The sequence below is a fragment of the Chiloscyllium plagiosum genome, chromosome 16 (assembly GCF_004010195.1).
Source record: "Chiloscyllium plagiosum isolate BGI_BamShark_2017 chromosome 16, ASM401019v2, whole genome shotgun sequence".
NCBI lineage: Eukaryota > Metazoa > Chordata > Chondrichthyes > Orectolobiformes > Hemiscylliidae > Chiloscyllium > Chiloscyllium plagiosum.
In genome coordinates, this window is record NC_057725.1 from 48494593 (window position 1) to 48507295 (window position 12703).

The 12703-nt window shown below is 41.6% G+C and overlaps 1 protein-coding gene across 3 annotated transcripts in view; it reads right to left on the minus strand.

Moving 5' to 3' along the window:
* The window catches only part of dagla (diacylglycerol lipase, alpha), a 388180-nt gene that overhangs the window by 225083 nt on the left and 150394 nt on the right, over positions 1 to 12703 (minus strand). Inside the window, exon 1 of one of the 3 annotated variants that reach the window (XM_043706007.1) lies at positions 5960 to 5975. The exons of the other annotated variants lie outside the window; for them this stretch is intronic. The gene's annotated coding sequence lies outside the window, so the exon portion shown is untranslated. Of the gene's footprint in view, positions 1 to 5959; positions 5976 to 12703 lie in introns of those variants that run through there. 3 annotated transcript variants of the gene reach the window in all.

A 12703-nucleotide genomic window follows, 5' to 3' on the forward strand; every position in this document is an offset into this window, starting at 1 on the left:
CCACCCTCCTCTAGCTTATCTCTCCACGCTTCAGGCTCACTGCCTTTATTCCTGATGAAGGGCTTTTGCCCAAAACGTTGATTTTGCTGAAGCTCTTCGATGCTGCCTGAACTGCTGTGCTCTTCCAGCACCATTGATCCAGTGCTGTGAAGAAGGCATACGGTGTGTTAGGTTTCATTGCTAGAGGGATTGAGTTCTAGAACCGTAATATCATGCTGCAACTATACAAAACGTTGGTGAGGCCACACTTGGAATATCGTGTACAGTTCTGGTCGCCCCATTATAGGAAGGATGTGGAAGCATTGGAAAAGGTGCAGAGGAGATTTACCAGAATATTTCCTGGTCTGGAGGGAAGTTCTTATGAGGAAAGACTTGGGTCTGTCCTCATTGGAAAGAAGGCAGCTAAGGGGAGATTTGATAGAGACATACAAGTTGATCAGAGATAGGGTAGACAGTGAAATACTTTTTCCTAGGATGATGATGTCAGCTTGTACAAGAGGGCATAACTACAAATTGAGGGGTGATAGATTTAAGACAGATATCAGAGGAAAGTTCTTTATGCAGAGGGTAAGGGCGTGGAATGCCCTACCTGCTAATGTAGTCAACTCAGCCACATTAGGGAGACTTAAACAATCCTTAGATGAACACATGGATGATTTTGGGATAGTGTAGGGGGACGAGCTGAGAATAGTTCACAGGTTGGCGCAACATCGAGGGCCAAAGGGCCTGTTCTGCGCTGTATTATTCTATATTCTATGTTCTATTCATCTCTTGGTTCAAAAAGGAGACAATAGATGCTCAGTATGCTCATGCTCTACCTACTATGCCTTCCATAGCAACTCGGCCATGTTTCCCAATACTGCAAACTCCCAGAAATGAGACAACATAAGCAAACTCTGACCTGCTAATGATCATGGAACACACTTCTTTACATAAAACTCTAGTATAATACCTGAAGATTTTCGGCTTAAAGTTTTTATCATTGCAAGGAACATTGCCTTGGGGCTCAAGGCTACCTCATATTAAGGATCAGTACCATTTCTGATAGGGAATGGGTAATTACAAGAGAAGAAGTAAAGGTCTAAAGGAGGACATTTTGAACAACTCTTCATTGTCCAAGTCAAAGCTCGTGAACTACAATTTTGTTGAAATTTTAATCAATTGCACTTCATCCCTCACTTTAATAACACACCATCCCCATGCCCATACACTTAGAACCTCCCTGAAGCCTTTCTCCATCTTTACTCATCACTTTGATGGGTCCTCAGGCCCCATCCCCTACTCCAGTACACCATGCCAATACTACTGCTACCCAGGGTAGGAAAGCCCCATACCTGGAATTTTGTGAGCCTCATCCCTTTATATCTTCCTCTCAATACTTAGACAGGAACTTCTCTGCCCTCAAGAATCCTGTCACTGTTAAACCAGTGTTGTCATTTGTCCCAATGTCACCTCTCATCACTTTTATCAATTATATATTCAGTGCTAATGGAACATTTTTCGTCCCATTCTCTTAAACCTCGACATTTGCCATTTCCAAATCCAAAACCATGGCACACGCAACCCAATGCTTGTTAATTTCATATGCCACACCAAGTTTTTTTTTCCCAGGCATCTCAGCTTCGCCAATGTGCCAACAGTCCATAAACTTATCTCAAATGTTCCCACACGCAAAGTCCACTTTCTAGATCCAGGTGTAGGGAACAACCACTGCGTCACAAAAGGGCCATTCAAATTTCCTCCTACACCCATTTGATTTTCAGTCCCAACAATTTAAATCAGACTATCAAAAACTGGAAGATTAACCACTTGATTGGAGTACTTTTTCAAATATTTATCTAAGGGCTAATATTTCTTGGGCCTTCTGCTTACTTCAAGGAAAACTATTCCTTGAAATCTGCTCTAACCACCCCACACAAGTGTCCCTAGTGTCTTACGCATTGATACTTTCAATCAAAAGGGGCCTGGAGTGTGGGAATGTTTGAAGCAAGTCCAAGGACTGTTGGCACATTGGGAAAGCTGAGATGCTTAGGAAAGAAAAGAAGATTGATGTGGCATATGAAATTAACTGGTGAAGTGTTTAGGTGCATGGGGTTAAGTGTTCCATGGTTTTGGATTTGTAAACGACAGGTGATAGGTCAAGGTGTAAGAGAACGGGAAGAAAATTGTTCCATGAGCACTGAATGTATAATTGATAAAAATGATGACTTTGCAGGGTTCTAATGGTCTTAATACTGGCGTCTTCAATCTACTCTCTTTTAGCGAGCAGACTGAATTACAACTGAACTCAGCTTGACGGTGATGTTCCCTGTTTGTTCTAAACTAAAAGCTAAAACCCCATTTGAGACCAGAATCACATCCACAATATAATTATCTTCATATCAACACCTTTCCTATTATTTAGCTTCCAAGTAACTTGGTCATATGATTAGTCACTGGCTGATATGGACCAGGCCAGATCTCCTCAAAACATTTCAAGAAAGTAGCCCAGACCCTAACTTTGTTTTAAGCAGGTGTAACACAGATATTACAGGAAGGATACAGTTGGTCAAACCATGTAGTCCTAAACAAAACAGAATTTATTTACAAGATTACTGAATGAAACATAAACAAAAGAGAACAGAACACTGAAAAACTTAATCTATCCAAAAATCCAAGAGATTATCCCAACTTAATAATGCTGTTCCCAATACTTGCAATAATCCCCATAAACACACCTTGGTACAAAAAGTAAAATCAAACCAGAGTCTTACAAGAGAGAAATCAGAGAGAGGAGGATCAGCCTGGACCTGCTTCTTTGGGATCTCGCAGCTTTTTCAATTCTACTGCTAAAACCAAACCAAACCAGAGAAAAACTGATCTGGGAGAACTGGCCAATCCCCTTTCATTGTACAAGTGTTTCTTTTTCCCAAACACTTGAAAGCCTGTTGCCTGAGGCAGTATCTGTTAACTATAATCAAACTGGCCCTAAAACCCTTTAACTTAGACTTTTCAGAGTCTGTGCTTTTTACGGCATCTCTGAAAATAAACTAAGGACAACATAACCTTGTTAAAGGATCAGCATTGTCACACTGGCACAAGCTGATTTTTCAGAATTCATAAAGAAGTATGTGCTTAAAAGGATCATCATGTCCCTATGCAACAAAGAGAGATTCTTTCTCCCCCAAAAGCACATAGCCATCACATTGCATGAAAAACAAACATCAATTATTGGCGGAAAAATATCATACATCAGAACAAATAGGTCCATTAACAAAGGTTCCATTAAAAAGACCATATCACCATGAACATGGAAAGAAGGAATGCAGAGTTTAGCAAAACGCAGTTCTACACAACTCCATCATAATTTCTTTCAAATGACCATTTAACAAGAAAGGAAAAGTGCATCAAAAATTAGGTTAACACTCAGCTAAATCAACATACATTAGGACTGGAACCTGAGGTCTTCTCAGTGAGCCTATGGGAATTAGGTGAGAGTAGGATCCAGCTGTTCATAGAGTTCAGACATTCCTTGCAGGCTCACCACAAAGAATGGCCACTGAACAAAATACTCCTGATATTTTGTTTACCATTAGGTTTTTGAATCTGTTTTATGCATGTCAACAGAACAAGATCATAGTGCAGACAAACTCACCATCATATGCGCACACGGTAATTAGTTTTCTGCTTAATTTTTTTCAGAACTGAAAATGTTAAAGTATTCATCTGCTGAACACAATTTGCATTCAAACTCAGAAAGCAAACTAAAATCAGGTACAGGGGTAGCAAGCAAAATATTTGTATTAAAACTGTACAATTTCAACTCTCCTTAATAACGTTACACTAATGACACAAAGTTCAATCAGATTCTCTTCAGTTGCTTTTGCAATTCATCTGTTCAAACGTCTGCATCATTTTCAATGCAAAATAATAAAGTGAGCAGCCTCAATATCTAAATAATTACTTAACAGTACATGTGATGCTATTGATAACTACTTTTTGTGAACTGCTCAACAATTTAGATTGCAGTAAAATAATCAAACTATAGCAGTTTCATCCAACGAGAGTGTATCAGAGTCAGCACACAATGAAGTTACTAACCGATTCCTGACCTGAACAAATGCTATGTGGTCATAATAAATAAAAAGCTGTAGCCACACCCAATAATCATCATAAACCAACACTGGATGAACTCCATTGCTGCTTTCCTACATCTGGGAACGTATCATTAGTGGGAGTCACATACCTCTGTTTGGGTTTGGTATTGGCATGGCAGCAATCGATAGGAACAAATGGGCAGGAAACCAGAATATGGAGAATGGAAGCAGCAATGGCTGACAGCAACAAACACGTGGCATCTCAAATAAAAAGTCGGTGATTGCACAAATGCTAACAAAAACGATAACATCACTGGTGTGGGTCACCTTTTTTCTGTTCCAGATACTCTCCTAGTTTCATGTGTAACAGATGGTATTGGCGACATCAAGTCAAAATAGTACCATGTTCAATGCACGCAAACCATGGTCACAGAGTCATAGAGACGTAAAGCACGTAAACAGACCCTTCAGTCCAACTCGTCCATGCCAACTAGATATCCCAACCCAATCTAGTCCCACCTGCCAGCACCCAGCCCATATCCATCCAAACCCTTCCTATTCATATACCCATCCAGATGCCTTTTAAATGTTGCAATAGTACTAGCCTCCACCACATCCTCTGGCAGCTCATTCCATACACGGACCATCCTCTGCGTGAAACATTTGCCCCTTGCGTCTCTTTTATATCTTTCCCCTCTCACCCTAAACCTACGCCTGCTAATTCTGGACTCCCCCACCCCAGGGAACAGACTTTGTCTATTTATCCTATCCATGCCCCTCATAATTTTATAAACCTCCATAAGGTCACCTCTCAGCCTCCGACGCTCCAGGAAAAACACCCGCAGGCTATTCAATCTCTCCCTATAGCTCAAATCCTCCAACCCTGGCAATAGCCTTGTAAATCTTTTTAGAACCCTTTCAAGTTTCACAACATCTTTCCAATAGGAAGACCAGAATTGTACACAATATTCCAAAAGTGGCCTAATCGATGTCCTATACAGGTGCAACATGACCTCCCAACTCCTGTACTCAATACTCTGACCAATAAAGGAAAGCATATCAAATGCCTTCATCACTATCCTATCTACAGATGACTCTATTTTCAAGGAGCTATGAACCTGCACTCCAAGGTCTCTTTGGAGGACCTTACCACCATTAAGTGCATAAGTCTTGCTAAGATTTGCTTTCCCAAAATGTAGCACCTCGCATTTATCTAAATTAAACTCCATCTGCCACTCCTCAGCCCATTAGCTCATCAGATCAAAATCACATTGTAATTTGAGGTAACTTTCTTTGCTGTCCACTAAACCTCCAAGTTTGGTGTCATCTGCAAATTTACTAACTATATCTCTTATGCTTACATCTAAAGCATTTATATAAAATGACAAAAAGCAGTGGATCCAGCACCAATCCTTGTGACACTCCACTGGTCACAGGCCTCCAATCTGAAAAACAACCCTCCACCACCACCCTCTGTCTTCTACCTTTGAGCCAGTTCTCTAACAAAATAGCTACTTCTCCCTGTATTCCGTGAGATTTAAACTTGCTAACCAGTCTCCCATGGGGAACTTTGTCGAACGCCTTACTCAAGTACATATGGATCACGTCCACTGCTCTGCCCTCATCAATCCTCTTTGTTACTTCTACAAAATACTCAATCAAGTTTGTGAGACATGATTTCCCACACACAAAGCTATGCTGACTATCCCTGATCAGACTTTGTCTTTCCAAATACATGTACATCCTGTCCCTCAGGATTCCCTCCAACAACTTGCTCACCACCAACATCAGGCTCACTTGTCTATGGTTTCCTGGCTTGTCATTACCACCTTTCTTAAATAGTGGCACCACATTAGCCAACGTCCAATCTTCCTGTACCTTACCTGTGGCTATCGATGATACAAATATCTCAGCCAGGAGCCCAGCAATCACTTCCCCAGCTTCCCACCGCGTTCTTGTGTACTTCTGAGGATTTATCCACTTTTATGCATTTCAAGACATCCAGCACTTCCTCCTCTGTAATATGGACATTTTTCAAGATGTCAGCATCAATTTCTCTACATTTTATACTTTCCATGTCCTTTTCCACAGTAAACTCTCTTGCAAATTACTCGTTTAGTATCTCCCCCATCTCCTGTGGCTCCACACAAAGGCCACCTTGCTGATCTTTGAGGACCCTATTTACCCTTTTGACCTTAATACATTTGTAAAATCCCTTTGGCAAATAGAGTTAAGGAGAATCCAAAGCTATCTCATGTCCCCTTTTTGCCCTCCTGATTTCCCTCTTAAGTATATCCCTACTGCCTTTATACTCTTCTAAGGATTCACTCGATCTATCCTGTCTATACCTGACATATGCTTCCCTCTTTTTCTTAACCAAACCTTCAATTTCCTTAGTCATCCAGCATTCCCTATACCTACCAGTCTTTCCTTTCGCCCAGAAATATACTGTCTTTGGATTCTCATTTTCTCATTTCTGAAGGCTTCCCATTTTTCAGCCATCCCTTTACCTGTGAACATCTGCTTCCAATCAACGTTTGAATGTTCTTGCCTCATACTGTCAAAATTAGCCTCCCTCCAATTTAGAACTTCAACTTTTAGATCTGGTCTATTCTTTTCCATCTAAAAGAATTATGGTTGCTGGCCCCAAAGTGCTCCTCCATTGATACCTCAGTCACCTGCACTGCCTTATTTCCCAAGAACAGGTCAAATTTTGCACCTTCTCTCGTGGAAACATCCACATACTGAATCAGAACATTTTCTTGTATGCACTTAAATTCCTCTCCACCTAAACCCTTAACACTATGGCAGCCCAGTCTATGTTTGGAAAGTTAAAATCCCCTACCACAACGGCCCTATTATCCATACAGCTAACTGAGATCTCCTTTCAAATTTGTTTCTCAATTTCCCTCTGACTATTAGGGGGTCTATAATAGAATCCCAACGAGGTGATCATCCCTTTCTTATTTCTCAATTCTACCCAAATAACTTCCCTGGATGTATTTCTAGGAATATCCTCCGTCAGTACAGCTGTAATGCTATCTCTTATCAAAAATGCTACTCCCCCTCCTATCTTGCCTCCCTTCTGTCCTTCCTGTAGCATTTGAATCCTGGAACATGAAGGTGCCAGTCCTGTCCATCCCTGAGCCATGTTTCTGCAATTGCTATGATATCCCAGTCCCATGTTCCTAACCATGCCCAGAGGTCATCTGCCTTCCCTGTTCTCTTGCATTGAAATAAATGCAGTTTCATTTATCAGTCCTACCTTGTTCTCTGCTTCGTCCGTGCCTGCCCTGACTGTTTGACTTGCTTCTGTTCCCAACTGTACCAGTCTCAGATTGACCTCTTTCCTCACTATCTCCGTGGGTCCCACCCCCCACCTTACTAGTTTAAATCCTTCCAAGCAGCTCTAGCAATTCTCCCTGTCAGTATACTAGTCCCCTTCCAATTCAGGTGCAATGCGTCTTTCTTGTACAGGTCACTTCCACCCCAGCGGAGATTCCAATGATACAAAAATGTGAATCCTTCTCCCATACACCAGTTCCTCAGCCATGCATTCATCTGCTCTATTCTCCTATTCATATCTACCAGGAGTAATCCAGATATTACTACCCTCGAGGACTTCCTTTTTAAATTTCTGCCTAACTTTCTATATTCTCCCTTCAGAATCTCATCCTTTTCCTTTCCTATGTCGTTGATTCCAATGTGAACAATAGCCTCCTGCTGGGCTCTCTCCTCCTTGAGAACATTCTGTACCCTCTCTGAGACATCTTTGATCCTGGTACCAGGGAGGCAACACACCATTCTGATGTTTCGTTGCTGGCCACAGAAACATCTGTCTGTGCCTCGGACTGGAGAGTCCCCTAACACAATTGATCTCTTGGAACCCGATGTACCCCTCATTGTATTAACAGCCAGAAACTTGGCTGTTTGTGCTACATTCCCCTTAAAATCCATCACTCCCTACATTTTCCAAAACAGCATAGGTTTTTCGAAATGGGGATAGCCACAGAAGACTCCTGCACTACCTGCCTACCTCTCTTACCTTTCCTGGAGTTAACCCATCTATGTAACTGTATCTGCAGCATCAATAAATATCACAGGCACTGTTACATTCAAGGCATAGATTTTGCACAAATCTATAGGTACATTGAAGTATCTCTGGCCCTGTACTTTAACCATGGCCATTAGGGTGACATTTGTAACATTACTACTATTTATTTTAGTCACTGGGAAGTGGGTATCACTGGATAGACCAGCAATTATTGCCAATCCTAATTGCTCAAGAGGTGGTGGTGATGACCGGCATTCTTGAACTGCACCCAAAATGCTGTCAGGGAAGGAGTTCCACGACTTTGACCATACAACTTTAAAAGAACTGCAATATAGCTCCAAGTCACAGCAAAGTGGAGCTTGAAGAACTTGCTGGTGATATGCCCGCAAATTTGCTACCCTTGTCTTTCTAGGTGCTAAACGTTGTAAGATTGGAAGGTGCTGTCGAAGGAGCCTTGTTGTGTTACTGAGGAGCATCTTGTGGATACAAAGAACAAAGAAGAACAAAAAAAAAATTTACAGCCCAGGAACAGGCCCTTCGGCCCTCCAAGCCTGAGCTGATCCAAATCCATGGTCTAAACCTGTCACCCAATTCCTAAGCATCTGTATCCCTCTGCTCTCCACCTACTCATGCATCTGTCCAGACTCATTTTAAATGAATCTACTGTGCCTGTCTCTACTACCTCTGCTGACAACGCATCACAGGCACCTACCACCCTCTGTGTAAAGTACTTGCCACGTGTATCCCCCTTAAAAGTTTCACCTCTCACCTTGAAAGCATGACCTCCTGTTATTGAATTCTTCACCCTGGGAGAAAACTTCTCTCTATCTACTCTGTCTATATCCTTCATGATTTTGTAGACCTCAATCAGGTCCCCCCTCAATCTCTTTTTTTCTAATGAAAACAATTCTAACCTACTCAACCTCTCTTCATAGTTAGCAACTTCCATACCAGGCAACATCCTCGTAAACCTTCTCTGCACCCTCTCCAAAGCTTCCACATTCTTTTGGTAATGTGGCGACTAGAACTGTACACAGTATTCTAAATGCGGCCGAACCAATGTCTTGTACAATTTTAACATGACCTGCCAGCTCTTATGCTCAAGAATGGTATAAAAAGCTGAATAGAACAAATGTTGAAGGTGGGTAAGGGCATCAACGAAGTGAGCTGCTATACCCAAGCTGATGTTGAGCTTCTTAAGCATAAGTGGTTTGGCACCATTCTAGAAAATGTAGATCATGGCTAGGCCAAGGGTAGACAGAAAATGAATTGTATGTAGCAAAATAGAGAGTCTCTGACCTGTTTCTGTTGTCACAGTTTGGGTGCCACTGATCCACTTCAGTTTCTAGCTCACAGTAACCCCAGAGTTACTCACAGGTTTTATTGACTCTCAGGATATGGATGCTATCATTTATTGCCCATCCCCTGTTGCCCTCCAAAAGATGATGGTGAGCTGCCTTCTTGAACCACAGCAATCTATTTGGTATAGATACACTTCCAAAGCTGTGAGGGTAGGTGTTCCAGGATTTCGACCCAGCAACTCTGAAGGAACGGCCATATACTTCTGAGTCGGCATGTTAAGTGGACTGATGGGGAGCTAGCAGGTGTTGGTAGTCCCATGTATGTGTTGCTCTTAGTGTCTGAGGACCTTTGGTGAATTTCTGTAGTGCATGAGGTGGATAATACCACTGAGCGTCAGTGCTGAAGGAAGTGGATATTTATGGATTTGGTGCCAATTAAATGGGCTTTTCCCTGGTTGATGTCAAGATTCTTAAATCTTGAAGCTGCAGTCATTCAGCCAAGTGGGGAATATTCCATCAAACTCCTTACTTGTGCCTTGTAGACAGTGGGTAGACTTTGAGGAGTCAGGAAGTGAGTTACTCGTTGCAGGACTCCTAGCCTTTGATCTGCTCTTGTAGCCACTGCGTTTCACGTCTATTTCACTTCCCAGTCAATGGTAATTCCCAGAATGGTGACACTGGCTATTCAGCGATGGCAACGCCACTGAATGTCAAAGGTGATGGTTATATTCTCTCTTATTGGAGATAGTCATAACCTAACACTGCTGTGGTGACAATGTTATTTGTCATCTGCCAGCCCAAGCCTGGATATTATCCAGGTCTTGCTGCATTTGAGTATGAACTGCTTCAGTATCTGTGTCATAGCAAACGGTACTTAACATTGTACAACCAATGTCATCCCCACTTGATTCTAATTGACTTAAGTTTTGCTAGGGTTCCTTGGTGCCACACTCAGTCAAATATAACCTTAATGTCAAAGCCAGTCACTCACCTCACCTCTGGAATGCAGCTCATATATATGAGTCCCGGCAGACTAACTAGGTGTCAGAGAGCAGGTTATCATTAAGCAAGTGTTGCTTAACAGTCCTGATGTTGAGAATATTTTGACAAGGTATTAATTGGCTGGGTTGGATTTGTTCTGCTTTGTGTGCAGAAGTTATACCTAGGCAATTTTCAACATGGTTAGGTAGATTCCAGTTTTGTAGCTGTACTAGAACAGCTTAGCTAAGGTCAAGAGTGTGGTACTGGAAAAGCAGAGCAGGTCGGGAGAATCAGAGAAGCAGGAAAATCGAGCTTCAAGCAGTAGTCCCAGAAATTTGTAAGGAAGCCTTTGCAGAGTTAACAGGGCTGAGTTTGCTAGTTGTGTTTTTGTTTACTTTAGTCAGCGCCAGTGGTCCATCTGGCATATTTCCTTCTTTTTCTATTGGTTGATACAACTGAATGGGTTGCCAGGCCAAATAACAGGGCAGTTACAAGTCAACAGTCAAGGGTCTAGATTCATATATAGGCCAGAGGAGTTCAGGACAGTAGTTGCCTTTCTTAAAATACACTAATGAAACAGGTGGGTTTTTACAACAATCGTCAATGGCTTCAATAGTCATCATTAGACGTTTTAATTCCAGATTTTTATTGAGTACAAATTCCACCATCTGCCATGGTGTGATTCAAACCCAGGTATCCAAAACATTGCTCGAGTCCAGCAATAATGCCACTAGGCCATTGCCTCCCCGCAAGTGCTGCTTTGGTAGTGATAAATTCAATACCAGTATTGAATGACAAAGAACAATGATTAAATTCTCTCATAGGAGATGGTCATAGTCTGGCACTTGTGTGGTACAAATATTACTTGCCACTTATCAGCCCAAAACTGGAATCTGCACAGGCCTTATTACATATGGACATTATGTACAGAATCTGAGTGTATTCCCTTCTCTGACCTTTATGGTGGAAGGAAGGTAATTTATGAAGCTGCTGAAAATGGCTAGTTCTATAACATTACCCTGGGCAATGTGTGCAATGTTGCCCTGGAGCTAAGGTAATTGACTGACAACAACCAATAACACTTCCTTTGTGCTAGGCATGACTCCAGCCAGAGTGGAGTCCCAGTGATTCCAGCTTTGTTAGGGCTCCTTTATGCCATTTTTGGTCAAATGCTACTTGGATCTCAAGGCTATCACTCTCTTATCTCGAGTCCAGGTCATATTGGCTGTAATGAGGTCAGAAGTCAAGGTGGCCCAGTGAAACACAAACTGAGCATCAGTAGGCAGGTACTTCCTTTGCAAGTACCACTTGATGACCCCTTCAATCAGTTCGCTGATTGTCACAAACAGATTGGTAGGCAATTGACTGTCGTATTTGTCCTGCTTGTTATGGACAGGGCATACATAGTCAATTTTCTACATAGTCAGCCACATTGTCAGGCAGATGCCAATGTTATATCAGCACTAAAACAGTTTGGCTAGGAGCATGGCTAATTCTGGAGAATATATTTTCAGTACCATTGCCTGGTTCATAGCTGTTGCAGTATCCCCTGCCTTCAGCCAGTCCCCAGTATCATGTGGAAAGTATCACATTGGGTGAAGACTAACATCTGTGATGCTGGGAACTTCAGGAGAAGACTAAGATAAAAAATCCACGAAGTACAGCAGCACTGGTGATGTTACACTGATAGCTAATACTGATCTACATTGTGATACTGTTTGTCAAATCACAAAAAACTATTTTGTTACTACAGTACAATAAAACTAATGCACAACATTGCTTTTAAAAATTATCACCAGCTCTATATCAGAATACATCCTTTTGATATGCTGAGAAAATAATCACCTAAGGAAGATTACAAGAGCAATTTGTGCTTAAATTTTCATATGAGTGTGGAGAAACTGCTAATTAAGTTGTACTCTTTTGTCCAACATAACAGATGTTTGGTCTTATGCCTGTGGTCAAACAATTCTTTGCAGACTTATTTTGATTGATTGTGTGGCAATTTTTTCTGGTATAAATTAGTAGATGCATTGCAAAAAGCTGGTACTTCCTGTGCCAAGTCTGGCACCATGGTAACAATCAGGTATCATGCTGGTTTTATTCTATGTGAATACCAGCTACCTTCTACTACCTAGACTGGAAAACATTTCAATAAATACTAATTGTGACCCAAAAGCAACCTAGGCTGAGATAAGGGAAGCAGACAAAAACATATTTTCTACACATATAAATAATGGTTACGAATTTATGAAGATGCCAGGGAAACAAATCCATTTATTATCAATAGC